This window comes from Saccopteryx leptura, chromosome 3, assembly GCF_036850995.1.
Source record: "Saccopteryx leptura isolate mSacLep1 chromosome 3, mSacLep1_pri_phased_curated, whole genome shotgun sequence".
Classification (NCBI taxonomy): domain Eukaryota; kingdom Metazoa; phylum Chordata; class Mammalia; order Chiroptera; family Emballonuridae; genus Saccopteryx; species Saccopteryx leptura.
The window spans coordinates 221,518,356-221,534,160 of NC_089505.1; the positions used below are offsets into that span (position 1 = coordinate 221,518,356).

The 15,805-nt window shown below is 41.2% G+C and overlaps 1 protein-coding gene and 1 non-coding gene across 3 annotated transcripts in view; both read left to right on the forward strand.

Moving 5' to 3' along the window:
* Positions 1–15,805, forward strand: part of TMEM131 (transmembrane protein 131) — a 248,473-nt gene that overhangs the window by 15,139 nt on the left and 217,529 nt on the right. The gene's annotated exons all lie outside the window — the stretch shown is intronic.
* Positions 13,224–13,330, forward strand: LOC136401858 (U6 spliceosomal RNA). Its single transcript, XR_010750784.1, has one exon. It is a non-coding gene; the product is annotated as a U6 spliceosomal RNA (small nuclear RNA).

Genomic DNA, 15,805 nt, shown 5'->3' on the forward strand with positions numbered 1-15,805 from the left:
CAGAATTCTGCAATCAAAGTGTTGGCAGATCTCTGTTCCTTCTCAAGGCTTCAGAAGAGAATCTGCTTAGTTGCTTTTGTGGGCTTTGAGGCCTACTGCATTCCTCCCCTGTAGCCCTTTCCTCACATCACTCCTCTGACTTGCTTTATTTCAGTCTCTTTGTTACATTGACTTTGTTCCTCTCAGCACCTGCCTCCCTCTTATAAAGGCCACTGCGATAGTGTATGTTTTATGCCCCTCAGTACATTGTGATTTTTGTTTAAACTGCCAATGATTTTTTTTCATCTTCAATTTTTTTTTTAATAACTTTATTTTTTTAATGGGGCAACATCAATAAATCAGGATACATATATTCAAAAATAACATGTCCAGGTTATCTTGTCGTTCAATTATGTTGCATATCCATCACCCAAAGTCAGATTGTCCTCTGTCACCTTCTATCTAGTTTTCTTTGTGCCCCTCCCCCTCCCCCTTTTCCTCTCCCTCTCCCAGCTCCCCCTGTAACCACCACACTCTTATCAATGTCTCTTAGTCTCACTTTTATGTCCCACCTTCCTATGGAATAATGCAGTTCCTGTTTTTTCTGATTTACTTATTCAAGATCCCACCATTTTGCTGTAAATGATCCGATGTCATCATTTCTTATAGCTGAGTAGTATTCCATAGTGTATATGTGCCACATCTTCTTTATCCAGTCATCTATTGACGGGCTTTTTGGTTGTTTCCATGTCCTGGCCACTGTGAACAATGCTGCAATAAACATGGGGCTGCATGTGTCTTTACGTATCAGTGTTTCTGAGTTTTGGGGGTATATACCCAGTAGAGGGATTGCTGGGTCATAAGGTAATTCTATTTTCAGTTTCTTGAGGAACCACCATACTTTCTTCCATAATGGTTGTACTACTTTACATTCCCACCAACAGTGGATGAGGATTCCTTTTTCTCCACAGCCTCTCTACAACATTTGCTATTACCTGTCTTGTTAATAATAGCTAATCTAACAGGTGTGAGGTGGTATCTCATTGCAGTTTTTTTTTTTTGTTTGTTTGTTTTTTTCATTTTTTCTGAAGCTGGAAACAGGGAGAGACAGTCAGACAGACTCCCGCATGCGCCCGACCGGGATCCACCCGGCACGCCCACCATGGGGCGACGCTCTGCCCACCAGGGGGCGATGCTCTGCCTATCCTGGGCGTCGCCATGTTGCGACCAGAGCCACTCTAGCGCCTGGGGCAGAGGCCACAGAGCCATCCCCAGCGCCCGGGCCATCTTTGCTCCAATGGAGCCTTGGCTGCGGGAGGGGAAGAGAGAGACAGAGAGGAAAGCGCGGTGGAGGGGTGGAGAAGCAAATGGGCGCTTCTCCTGTGTGCCCTGGCCGGAATCGAACCCGGGTCCTCCGCACGCTAGGCCGACGCTCTACCGCTGAGCCAACCGGCCAGGGCCTCATTGCAGTTTTGATTTGCATTTCTCTAATAACTAAAGAAGATGAGCATCTTTTCATATATCTGTTGGCCATTTGTATTTCTTCCTGGGAGAAGTGTCTGTTCATGTCCTCTTCCCATTTTTTTATCGGATTGTTTGTTTGTTTGTTGTTGAGTTTTATGAGTTCTTTGTATATTTTGGATATTAGGCCCTTATCTGAGCTGTTGTTTGAAAATATCATTTCCCATTTAGTTGGCTGTCTGTTTATTTTGTTATCAGTTTCTCTTGCTGAGCAAAAACTTCTTAGTCTGATGTAGTCCCATTCATTAATTTTTGCCTTCACTTCTCTTGCCTTTGGAGTCAAATTCATAAAATGCTCTTTAAAACCCAGGTACAGGCCCTGGCCGGTTGGCTTAGCGGTAGAGCGTCGGCCTGGCGTGCGGGGGACCCGGGTTCGATTCCCGGCCAGGGCACATAGGAGAAGCGCCCATTTGCTTCTCCACCCCCCCCTCCTTCCTCTCTGTCTCTCTCTTCCCCTCCCGCAGCCAAGGCTCCATTGGAGCAAAGATGGCCCGGGCGCTGGGGATGGCTCCTTGGCCTCTGCCCCAGGCGCTAGAGTGGCTCTGGTCGTGGCAGAGCGACGCCCCGGAGGGGCAGAGCATCACCCCCTGGTGGGCGTGCCGGGTAGATCCCGGTCGGGCGCATGCGGGAGTCTGTCTGACTGTCTCTCCCCGCTTCCAGCTTCAGAAAAATACAAAAAAAACAACAACAAACAAATAAAACCCAGGTACATGAGTTTAGTACCTATGTCTTCTTCTATGTACTTTATTGTTTCAGGTCTTATGTTTAGATCTTTGATCCATTTTGAGTTAATTTTAGTACAAGGGGACAAACTGTAGTCCAGTTTCATTCTTCTGCATGTGACTTTCCAGTTTTCCCAGCACCATTTATTGAAGAGGCTCTGTTTTCTCCATTATGTGTTGTTGGCCCCTTTATCAAAAATTATTTGACTATCTATATGTGGTTTTATTTCTGGATTTTCTATTCTGTTCCATTGGTCTGAGTTTCTATATTTCTGCCAATACCATGCTGTTTTGATTGTCGTGGCCCTATAATATAGTTTGAAGTCAGGTATTGTAATGCCCCCAGCTTCATTCTTTTTCTTTAGGATTGCTTTGGCTATTCGGGGTTTTTTATAGTTCCAAATAAATCTGATGATTTTTTGCTCCATTTCTTTAAAAAATGTCATTGGAATTTTGATGGGCATTGCATGAAATTTGTATATTGCTTTGGGTAATATGGCCATCTTGATTATATTTATTCTTCCTAACCAAGAACAAGGAATATTCTTCCATCTCATTATATCTTTTTCGATTTCCCTTAACAGTGGTTATAGTTTTCATTATATAAGTCCTTTACATTCTTTGTTATGTTTATTGCTAAGTATTTTATTTTTTTTGTTGCAATCGTGAAGGGGATTATTCTTTTGAGTTCCTTCTCAAATGTTTCATTGTTGACATATAGAAAGGCTATTGACTTCTGTATGTTAATTTTGTATCCTGCGACCTTACTGTATTGGCTTATTGTTTCTAGTAGTCTTTTTGTGGATTCTTTGGGGTTTTCGATGTATAGGATCATATCATCTGCAAAAAGTGATACCTTTACTTCTTCTTTTCCAATATGGATGTCTTTTATTTCTTTGTCTTGTCTGATTGCTCTGGCTAGAACCTCTAGTACCACATTAAATAAGAGTGGAGAGAGTGGACAACTCTGTCTTGTTCCTGATTTAAGGGGGAAAGCCTTCAGTTTTGTGCCATTTAATATGATGTTAGCTGATGGTTTATCATATATGGCCTTTATCATGTTGAGATATTTTCCTTCTATACCCATTTTGTTGAGAGTCTTAAACATAAAATTGTGTTGTATTTTATTGAAAGCCTTTTCTGCGTCTATTGATAAGATCCTGTGGTTTTTGTTCTTTGTTTTGTTGATATGGTGTATTATGTTAACCGTTTTACGTATGTTGAACCATCCATGAGATTCTGGGATAAATCCCACTTGATCATGATGTATTATTTTTATTATTTTTTTTTCCATTTTTCTGAAGCTGGAAACAGGGAGAGACAGTCAGACAGACTCCCGCATGCACCCGACCGGGATCCACCCGGCACGCCCACCAGAGGCGACGCTCTGCCCACCAGGGGGCGATGCTCTGCCTATCCTGGGCTTCGCCATGTTGCGACCAGAGCCACTCTAGCGCCTGAGGCAGAGGCCACAGAGCCATCCCCAGCGCCCGGGCCATCTTTGCTCCAATGGAACCTTGGCTGCGGGAGGGGAAGAGAGAGACAGAGAGGAAAGTGCGGCGGAGGGGTGGAGAAGCAAATGGGCGCTTCTCCTGTGTGCCCTGGCAGGGAATCGAACCTGGGTCCTCCGCACGCTAGGCTGACGCTCTACCGCTGAGCCAACCGGCCAGTGCAATGTATTATTTTTTTAATATGTTGTTGTATTTGATTTGCTAGTATTTTGTTTAATATTTTAGCATCTGTATTCATTAGAGATTTTGGTCTGTAGTTTTCTTTTTTTGTGCCATCCTTGCCTGGTTTTGGTATGAGGGTTATGTTGGCCTCATAAAATGTGTTTGGAAGTATTGCTCCTTCTTCAGTTTTTTGGAAGACTTTGAGTAGAATAGGAACCAAGTCTTCTTTGAATGTTTGATAAAATTCGCTGGTATAGCCGTTAGGGCCTGAACTTTTATTTTTGGGGAGGTTTTTAATGATTTTTTCTATTCTCTACTAATAGGTCTGTTTAGGCTTTCTGCTTCTTCTTGACTCAGTCTAGGAAGGTTGTATTGTTCTAGGAATTTATCCATTTCTTCTAGGTTGTTGAATTTAGTGGCATAAAGTTTTTCATTGTATTCTACAATAATTCTTTGTATATCTACAGTGTCCGTGGTGATTTCTCCTATTTCATTTTGGATTTTGTTTATATGAGTTCTTTCTCTTTTTTCCTTGGTAAGTCTTGCCAAGAGTTTGTCAATTTTGTTGATCTTTTCAAAGAATCAGCTCCTTGTTCTATTAATTTTTTCTATAGTTTTTCTGTTCTCTATTTCATTTATTTCTGCTCTGATTTTTCTTATCTCCTTTCTTCGGCTGGTTTTGGGTTGTCTTTGTTTTTCTTTTTCTAGTTCCTTAAGGTGTGAAGTTAAGTGGTTCACTTGGGCTGTCTCTTGTTTGTTCATATATGCCTGAAGTGATATGAACTTCCCTCTTATCACTGCTTTTGCTGCATTCCATAGATTCTGATATGTTGTATTGTCATTTTCATTTGTCTGTATATATCTTTTGATCTGTGCATTTCTTTCTTCTTTGACTCATTCATTTTTTAAAAATATGTTGTTTAGTTTCCACATTTTTGTGTAATTTTTTCCTTCTTTTTTGCAGTTGAATTCTAGTTTCAAGGCTTAATGATCAGAAAATATGCTTGGTACAACTTCGATTTTTTTGAATTGGCTGATGTTGTTTTTGTGGCCCAACATATGGTCAATTCTTGAGAATGATCCATGTACACTGGAGAAAAATGTATACTCAGTCAGTTTGGGATGAAATGTCCTGTAGATGTCTATCATATCCTGGTTCTCTAGTGCTTTGTTTAAGGCCTCTATATCTTTGTTGATTTTCTGTTTGGATGACCCATCTAGAGCCATCAGCGGTGTATTGAGGTCTCCAACTATGATTGTATTTTTGTCAGTTTTTGTTTTAAGGTCAATAAGTAGCTGTCTTATATATTTTGGTGCTCCTTGGTTTGGTGCATATATATTAAGAATTGTTATGTCTTCTTGATTCAGTGTCCCCTTAGCCATTATGAAATGGCCATTTTTGTCTCTGAGTACTTTTGCTGTCTTGTAGTCAGCATTATCAGATATTAGTATTTCTACGCCTGCTTTTTTTTTGGATGTTATTTGCTTGGAGTATTGTTTTCCAGCCTTTCACTTTGAATTTATTTTTATCCTTTTAACTTAGATGAGTGTCTTATAGGCAGCATACAGTTGGATTTTCTTTTTTAATCCATTCTGCTACTCTGTGCCTTTTTATTGGTGAGTTTAATCCATTTACATTTAGTGTAATTATTGACACTTGTGAGTTCCCTATTGCCATTTTATAGATTGCTTCCTGTTAGTTTTGTGTCTTGTTTGATCCTTCTCTTTCGTTTTTCTGTCTTTTGTTTTTATTTGGTTGTATTCCATACATCTTTCCTCTGTTGCTATCTTTTTTAAATCATGTGCTTCTGTGGTGGTTTTTTCAATGGTGGTTACCTTTAAGTAATGAAAAAGGTTCCTACCCTGTTCAATGTAGTGCACTATTTTGTGAGTACTTTTGCATTCCATCGTCCTTTGCTACTGTTAATCTCCATCCTCTCCCCCCCTATCTTTTTGTTGTTGTCACTAAACTGTGGTTTTATTGTGTTCTTCTTGGAGCTTTTACTTATGGCTTTTTTTGTTGTTGTTGTTCTTTGTATCTGATTGGAGAACCCCCTTTAGTAATTCCTGGAGTGGGAGTTTTCTGATGATAAATTCCCTCATATTTTCTGTATCTGTGAATGTTTTTATTTCTCCTTCATATTTGAAGGATAGCTTTGATGGATATAGTATTCGTGGCTGAAAGTTCCTCTCTTTCAAGACTTTAAATATTGGGGTCCACTCTCATCTAGCTTGTAGAATTTCGGTTGAGTAATCGGATGATAATCTAATGGGCCTTCCTTTATATGTTGTATTCTTCTTTTCCCTGGCTGCCTTGAGAATTTTTTCTTTGCCGTTGGTTTGTGCCAATTTCATTATGATGTGCCTTGGAGTAGGTTTGTTGGGGTTAAGAAAACTCGGAGTTCTGTTTGCTTCATGAATTTGAGGCTTTAGTTCTTTCCACAGGCTTGGGAAGTTCTCATCTATTATTTGATTATGTTCTCCATTCCATTTTCTCTCTCTTCTCCCTCTGATATACCTATTATTCTTATGTTACTCTTTTTGATGGAGTCAGATAATTCCTGTAGGGCTATCTCATTTTTTTAAATTTTTGAGTCTTTTTCTTCTTCTCTCTATTGTGCCTCAAGTTGCTTGTCTTCTATTTCACTAATCCTACCTTCTATCTGGCCTGTTCTATTAGCTAAGTTTGTTACCTCGTTTTTCAACTCGTGAATTGAGATTTTCATCTATGTTTGATTTGCTTTTATAGTTTCAATTTCCTTGGAAATATATTCTTTGTGTTCATTGAGTTATTTTCTGAGCTTTCTTGCCTTTCTGTGTTTTCTTGTATATCTCTGAGTATTTTTAGGATTTCTATTTTAAATTCTCTGTCATTTAACTCCAAGGTTTCCAATATATTAAATTTTTTCTCCATAGATTTTTTTCCTCATCTATCTGTGTTACCTCTCTTTCTTTTGTATCCATGGTATTCGATTTTCTCTTCCTTAATGGCATCTGAGTGTGGTTTTGTTGATAGTATTAATGAGATTTAATAAAGAATAAAAAGTTAAAAAAATAAAAAATCAAAAAGATGTTTTTTTAAAAAAAAAATTAATAAATAAAGAAAAATAAAAAAAATTTTAAAAAAAGGAAATTATTCTCCCCCCTCCTTTTTTCCTCTGCTCTCCTCTCACCTCTTTCTTGAGAAAATCTTGTGGTGAACTATGAATTATATTGTATTAAATAGAACAGACAATGCCTGTAATGGAGGGCCTGAATTGGGGAGAAGAAATAAAGAGGCAAAAAAAAAAAGGGGGGTATCGACCCACAAAAAGCATATAAGGAAAAAATTTGGGTCAAGAATAAAATGATTTGCTTTTAGGTGTTGGTTGACTAAGAGTTATGATGAGAGGAATAAGAGGGAAACAGGAAAATGGGGGACAAATTAAAAAATTACTATTGTATTTAGTGGAACAAGAATAGATAAATGGAGAGCCAGGGATTGGAGCACTACTAGCGAGTTAAAAAGGTGAAGTAAAAACCCCCAAAATGCCACAAACATAAGTTTGAGCCCCAGATAAGATAATTTGTTTGTTATTGAAGTTTGAATGAGAGGAGACGTAAAGGAGAAAGGAAGAAACTAATATAGAGGGAGAAAAGAAAGAGAGAGAAAAAAAATGAGGGAACCACTAAAAGAAGAAAAAAGAAAAAAGAGGAGAGGGAGAGAGAGTTAAGGGTTTTGTAGTGCAACCCTCATAGAGAGAAAGGAAGAGGAAAGAAATGGTAATGGGAGATGTAACACTTATGGGTAGTGTAGTTCAAGGAGAGGAGAGAGTAAGAGCGGCAGAGAGTTAAATGACCAAATTGGAGGAGGAAAAAAAAAAATCAAGAATGAAGATAAGAGAAACAAACGAACAAATATAATAAAATGGGATAGGTTATAAAGTCTGCGGATTATTCTTGATTTTGAGAGGTTATCTTCTTGCTTTTTCTTTTCTCTCCCTCTTCCTGGTCAGTGACTCTGTACCCCAGGTTCTTCCCCTTTGGCACGCTCAGGTAGAGGTTTGCAGTTGATAAGTCTCTATGGCGATGTCATGTATTGTGCTTCAGTCTGGTTGGAAATCGAGGCTCATTAGCATTTATAGACTCGGACAGTGAGAGAGTCCGTATTCCTGGAGCCTTTCTCCTAGTCTTTCCTTCCTCAATTAGTAGACTGATAGTCCAGCTACGGGTTGCTGCTGCCTCTGCCTGGATAGTGAGAGGCTCAAAGAGCTGGGAACTCCCCACTCGATTCCCACTCAGCACAGGGCTCTGGGTAAGGCTACGTCAGTCAGAGCTGCTAGCATAATCAGATGGGGCTTCCGCCCATTCAAAGACTTCTGGCTCTGCCATTCTGTCCGGTAACACGGGCGGGCACCCACTCCCAGGGCACTTGGAGGAAACTCTCGCTCACTGTCTGTGTGCAGACCAGGATATCAGGCCAGCAGTCTCACCCTCTGAGTGAAACCCCCGCCCGCACGGAAAATTTCCAGTGTAAGAATTGGCTCTTGTTCCCTCCCCGTGCATGGCTTTTTCAGGGCGCTGGGGTGGCCTGAGATTCCACTTTTGGCCCACACAGAGGCCTCTGACTCTGCCCTTCTGTGGGATAACACGGGCACCCACTCCTGAGGCGCTCGGAGGAATCTCTTGCCCACTCTTCCTGCATGCTGACCAGAATATCAGGCTGGCCGCCTCACATTTTGAGTGAAACCCCCGCCTGCACGGAGAAGATCCAGCGTTGGAATTGGCTCTTGCTCCCTCCCCGTGCGCGGCTTTTTCAGGGCGCTGGGGCGGCCCAATATTCCGCTTTTGGCCCACACAAAGGCCCCTGCCTCTGCCCCTCTGTGGGATAACACGGGCGCCCAGTCCCGGGGCTTTGGAAGGAATCTCTCGCCCAGTATATGCACGCGCCGACCAGGAGATCGGGGAAAATGGCTGCCCCAGTTGTCTTTCTTTGGTTTTGGCGCGAGTGTTAGCTTGTATTGACTGGGTTGCCACAGGCACAGTTTTTCCTCGGCTTGGATCTCCGTGCCATAGCCTGTTTCAGCCGTTTGTGCTGCGGCCTGGATCTAATCACCCCCTTTGCCTGCTTTAGTTTCTATACTCTCAGTTCCCAGTGAAAGCAGCCCTATTTAGGTTAGTGAGGAAGGTGGAGCATTTCTTACTCCCTATTTCCTTCGGGGTTTGATTATATATTTAGCCAATTTTTCGCTCGACCATACCTTCGGGTGTATTGCGAAAGATCTGGAGTCTCCAAGGATAGGTTTTTCTGTTTCTGGTTGAAGATCTTGTTGAGTTTTGGGGGAGATTTATCTGTATCTCTTCCTACCGCGCCATTACTCTGACGTCATCTGCAATGATTTATTTAAAAAAAGATTTTATAAAGATTTACATAGTGTGTGTGCGTGTGTGTGTACTTAGTTGATATCATTAACATGTGTTTACCATTTCTGGTGATTTTCATTCTTTTGAACATCCATATTTCCTCCTGGTATTTTCTTCAGGCTTGCCGTTGTTGTTGTTTTTTTTATAAATAAATTTTTATTTTAATGGGGTGACATCAATAAATCAGGGTACATATATTCAAAGAAAACATTTCCAGGTTATCTTGTCATTTAGTTCTGTTGCATACCCATCACCCAAAGAGAGATCATCCTCCGTCACCCTCTATCCAGTTTTCTTTGTACCCCTTCCCCTCCCCCTCTCCCTCCTTCCCTCCCCCCACCCCCCGTTACCACCACACTCCTGTCCATGTCTCTTAGTCTCATTTTTATGTCCCACCAATGTATGGAATCCTGCAGTTCTTGTTTTTTTTTTTTCTGATTCACTTATTTCACTCCGCATAATGTTATCAAGATTCCACCATTCTGCTGTAAGTGATCCGATGTCATCATTCTTCTAGCTGAATAGTATACCATGGTGTATATGTGCTCCATCTTCTTTATCCAGTCTTCTAATTTTTTTTACAGTGATTAAAAGCCTTTAAGCAAACTCTTGGCCAATACAGCAAGAATCCATAAAAGAGTAGTGTCCTTAACATGTTCCCCAAGTCCAAGTTGGCCCCATCACCATGCCAAATCCCTGAAAAATGCAACCCAACCACAGTTCAGTCTGTTAGGAGCTGTCACAGGGAGCAGGAGTCCAGGAAAAGTCCGCATGCCACTGGAGTTCTCACCATTCTATACTTTGCAGCTCATGTCCAAGTCCCAATGACTGCTGCTTCTAGCTGGTAATGATTCAGGTAGACTGGAAAAGCCATTTGCAGCATGCCTGGGTATGGAGCTTCTGTTCTCCTTTGCCTGGATAGATGAGACCGGGTTGCTTTTCCCTGGAGCTCTGCGGCTGTGGCATGGTAAAGAGAACCTTGGGATACACTAAGCTGGGTTGCAAAGGTAGATTCATAATAGAAGTTGGCAAAAGGGGGAAAGAGAGCTCTAAATTAGGAGTAGGTCCTAGCCTGAAAAATGAGTGGGGCATTGAGGTAGGAGGGATAAAGAAACACTATATATTAAGCAAAGCAGCAGAAAATAGGACTATCAACACCCACAACAGAGATCTTTGAGGGAAGAATAAAAAACCTGACTATTGGCCTAGCGTGCGGAGGACCCGGGTTCGATTCCCGGCCAGGGCACATAGGAGAAGCACCCATTTGCTTCTCCACCCCTCCGCCGCGCTTTCCTCTCTGTCTCTCTCTTCCCCTCCCGCAGCCAAGGCTCCATTGGAGCAAAGATGGCCCGGGCGCTGGGCATGGCTCTGTGGCCTCTGCCTCAGGCGTTAGAGTGGCTCTGGTCGCAATATGGCGACGCCCAGGATGGGCAGAGCATCGCCCCCTGGGGTGCAGAGCACCACCCCTGGTGGGCGTGCCGGGTGGATCCCGGTCGGGCGCATGCGGGAGTCTGTCTGACTGTCTATCCCCGTTTCCAGCTTAAGAAAAATGAAAAAAACAAACAAACAAAAAAACAAACAAACAAAAAAAAACCTGACTATTCAGGCAAAACATAGTTAAGTGGCCCTTGTGCAAATGAGATCAGTTTACCTGCTTCTTGGAAGAAATACCCTAGGCTCGTCCACAGTGTCATAGATGGGGCCGACGGCCCTGGGCACCTTCAGCCTTCAGTGGCAAACCCCAGCTTTCTGGGCAAGGTTAGGTCATAGGTGGCTGGAGCAGGGCTGGAAGAGACTGAACCCTCCCTTAGAGGAGTGAGGGGGAAACCTACCTTCCAGTGTCCCTGTTTCCTCACAGCAGAGGCATGTAAGCCTGGCAGGCTTTAGCTCAATGACCTTCCTTTCCACTATTGAAGCAGGATCCAGATGGCATCCTATGAGACCCCTTTGGGGCATTGTAGCCTTTAAGGGTGTATCCTAAAAGCTGGTAATTCCCCTGATCTCTATTGGGCTTTTTCTGCCTGTAGGTATCTTAAAAGCCATGCTTAGAAGATCTCGCTGAGGGGTTTGAGGATCCTCATCCGCCTATATAAATCTTTTCCATATATCTGGAGGTATTTGGAAAAAGACAAAACAGTGTTATTAGCTGGATCAAATAAAGAAGGTAGTAGTTTGCAGGCGAAAAAGATTTGGTGTCTCCTGTTCATCAGCATTCAAAAGAAATGTAAATTTTTTTTTTTTAAGTAAAAAGTATGATATGGTAGACCCGCAGGAGTTCCAGGATATGACTACCCCCTTTAAAAAAAAATTTTTTTTTAATTGACCTTAAAATGTTTGCTGAGTGCACTTTAATAATACCTTAACTTTAAAGATTGTAAGCATGACAAAATACAGTGAATGCTTTTGCTCCATATGCAGGAGCATTTTCAGTTTAGCCAGTTTAGGAAATCCAATAATAGAACAATGCATACAGACAATGAGCTATATAACATGCTTAGCAGCCTCTCCTGTTCTGACAGAGGTTACTATAGATCTGGAATATGTATCCACTGTAATGTGGACATACGACTGTTTGCCAAATGAAGGTATATGACTAACATCCATCTGCCAAAGTTGTCCTGTTAGCGGTCCTTGAGGGTTAACTCTAAGTGAAGGGGCAGTATAGGACCCCTTGGACAGGATTTCCCAATCTGCCGTGCTACTTCCCGAGAAAGTTGAAACTTTTCACACCGGGCTGTAGCGTTCTTGTGATGAATAGTATGAGACTGACTAGCTCGGTCTGTCATGGTTGCTCTATATAATTTTCCTTTGGGTAGCTTGATTAACAAGGGCATTCCTAGGCCCTTGCCAGTTAACTCGGTGGAGGAGCCTTGGCCTGGTGTGCAGGATTCCCGGGTTCAATTCCCAGTCCGAGCACACAGAAGAAGCGCCCATCTATTTCTCCACCCCTCCCCCTCTCCTTCCTCTCTGTCTCTCTCCTCCCCTCCGCAGCCAAGGCTCCACTGGAGCAAAGCCAACCCGGGCACTAAGGATGGCCCATGGCCTCTGCCTCAGTCGCTAGAATGGCTCTGGTTGCAACAGAGCAACACCCCAGATGGGCAGAGCATTTCCCCCTTGTAGGTATGCCAGGTGGATCCCAGTCAGGCGCATGCGGGAGTCTGTCTGATTGCCTCCCCATTTCCATCTTCAGAAAAATACAAAAAATAAATAAATAAAAAATACAACAATAAAAAAAAATAAAGAAAAAGGAGAAAAAAAAGAAAAGAATAAAAAAAGGGCATTCCCCTGTGCTAAAGCTCCAGGGAGCATGAAGCGAGCTCGAGTATGTCCCATGAAACATGGAGCTCTATGTTGACATACAAGTCCCCGAGAAAGGAGGAACTGCTGAAACAGTTCATCAGCATTTGTCCCTAAGACAGCAGTCTCCACAGTGGAAACACCATAAGTAAATACTTGCTGTCTGTCTATACATTAAAGGGGGAATATGGCAAATGCTGAAAAGCCATGATCTTTGTGCCCCTCCCCTCCCCCAACCCCCTCCCTCTCCTCCCCCACCCTGTAACCCCAACACTGTTGTCCATGTCTCTGAGTTTTATCTTTATGTCCCACCTATGTATGGAATCCTATAGTTCTTAGTTTTTTCTGATTTACTTCTTTCGCTCAGTATAATGTTATCAAGGCCCATCCATGTTGTAAAAGATCCTATGTCATCATTTCTTATGGCTGAGTAATATTCCATAGTATATATATACCAAAGCCTTTTAATCCACTCGTCCTCTGATGGACACTTGGGCTGTTTCCAGATCTTTACTATTCTGAACAATGCTGCCTTAAACATGGGTGTGCATTTCTTCTTTTGAAACAGTGCTATGGTGTTCTTGGGGTATATTCCTAACGTGGTATTGCTGGGTCAAAAGGCAGTTCGGTGCTCGCTTTGGCAGCACATATACTAAAATTGGAACGATACAGAGAAGATTAGCATGGCCCCTGCGCAAGGATGACACGCAAATTCGTGAAGCGTTCCATATTTTTTTAAGCCAACCGTGCTCTTTTACAGTGGGGGCCCGGTGTGCAATGGCTGCAAACAGTAGCATCCTTGGTAGTGTATGCAGCCTGTTGCTGGTATGGGTTGCTTTAAGGGACCTTGGATACAGCCATTAAAAAAAATAATAAAAAGGCAGTTCGATTTTTATTTTCTTGAGGAATCTCTATACTGTTTTTCACAGTGGCTGCACCAGTCTGCATTCCCACCAGCAGTGCAGGAGGGTTCCCTTTTCTCCACATCCTCGCCAACACTTATTCTGTGTTGTTGTATTGATGAGCGCCATTCTGACTGGTGTGAGGTGATATCTCATTGTGGTTTTAATTTGCATTTCTCTAATCATTAGTGAAGTTGAACATTTTTTCATATGCCCATTGGCCATCTGTGTGTCCTCTTTGGAGAAGTGTCTATTCATTTCTTTTGCCCATTTTTGTATTGGATTGTTTGTCTTCCTGGTATTAAGTTTTACAAGTTCTTTATAAATTTTGGTTATTAACCCCTTATCAGATGCAATGTCAAATATATTCTCCCATTGTGTAGTTTGTCTTTTTATTCTGTTCTTATTGTCTGTAGCTGTGCAAAAGCTTTTTAGTTTGATAAAGTCCCATTTGTTTATCCTGTCTTTTATTTCACTTGGCTGTGGAGACAAATCAGCAAAATATATTGTTGCGAGAGATGTCAGAGAGCTTACCTCCTATGTTTTCTTCTAAGATGCTTATGGTTTTTACGGCTTACATTTAAGTCTTTTATCCATTTTGAGTTTATTTTTGTGAGTGGTGTAAGTTGGTGGTCTAGTTTCATTTTTTTGCAGGTAGCTGTCCAGTTTTCCCAATACCATTTGTTGAAGAGGCTGTCTTTACTCCATTGTATTTCCTTACCTCCTTTGTCAAATATCAGTTGTCCATAGACCTGTGGGTTTATTTCTGGGTTCTCTGTTCTGTTCCATTGATCTATGTGCCTGTTCTTATGCCAGTACCATGCTGTTTTGAGTACAATGGCCTTATAATATAATTTGATATCTGGAAGTGTGATACCTCCCGCTTTATTCTTCCTTTTCAAGATTGCTGAGGCTATTCATGTTCTCTTTTGGTTCCATATAAATTTTTGGAATATGTGTTCTATATCTTTGAAGTAAGTCATTGGTATTTTAATCAGTATTGCATTGAATTTATAAATTGCTTTGGGTAATATAGACATTTTAATGATGTTTATTCATCCTAACCATGAGCACAATATATGCCTCCACTTATTTGTATCTTCCCTGATTTCTTTTATCAATGTTTTATAATTTTCCGAGTACAAGTCTTTAATCTCCTTGGTTAGATTTATTCCTAGGTACTTTATTTTTTTTTGGTTGCAATGGTAAAGGGGATTGATTCCTTGATTTCTCTTTCTGACAGTTCATTATTAGTGTATAAAAATGCCTCTGATTTCTGACTATTGATTTTATAATATATCCTGCCACCTTGCCGAATTCATTTATCAGGTCTAGTAGTTTTCTGACTGAGTTTTTAGGGTTTTCTATATACAGTATCATGTCATCTGCAAATAATGATAGTTTTACTTCTTCTTTTCCAATTTGGATGCCTTTTATTTCTTTTTATTGTCTGACTGCTGTGGCTAGGACTTCCAGAACTATGTTGAATAAGAGTGGTGAAAGGGCGCACCCCTGCCTTGTTCCTGATCTTAAGGGGATTGCTTTTAATTTTTGCGCATTGAGTATCATGTTGGCTGTGGGTTTGTCATAGATGGCCTTTATCATGTTGAGGTATGTTCCCTGTATTCCCACTTTGCTGAGAGTTTTGATCATGAATGGGTGGTGGATTTTATCAAATGCTTTTTTGCATCTATTGAAATTATCATGTGGTTTTTCTCCTTTCTTTTGTTTATGTGATAAATCACATTGATTGATTTGCGAATATTGTACCAGCCTTGCCTCCCCAGAATAAATCCCACTTGATCATGGTGTATGATTTTTTTCATATATTGCTGGATCCGGTTTGCTAATATTTTGTTGAGGATTTTTGCATCTATATTCATCAGGGATATTGGCCTATAATTTTCTTTTTTTGTGTTGTCTTTGCCTGGTTTTGGAATCAGAATTATGCTCGCCTCATTAAAGGAGTTTGGAAGTCATCCTTCCTCTTGAATTTTTGAAATAGCTTGAGAAGGATAGGCGTTAGTTCTTCTTTGAATATTTGGTAGAATTCACCTGTGAAGCTATCAGGCCCAGGACTTTTCTTTTTTGGGAGTTTTTTGATAGTTGTTTCAATCTCATTTGTTGTAATTGGTCTGTTTAGGTATTCTGATTCTTCCAGATTGATTTTTGGAAGATTATATGATTCAAGAAATTTGTCCATTTCATCTAGGTTGTCTATTTCTTTGGCGTACAGTTCTTCATAGTATTTTCTTACAATATTTTGTATTTCTGTTGTGTCAGTTGTTATTTCTCCACTCTCATTTTG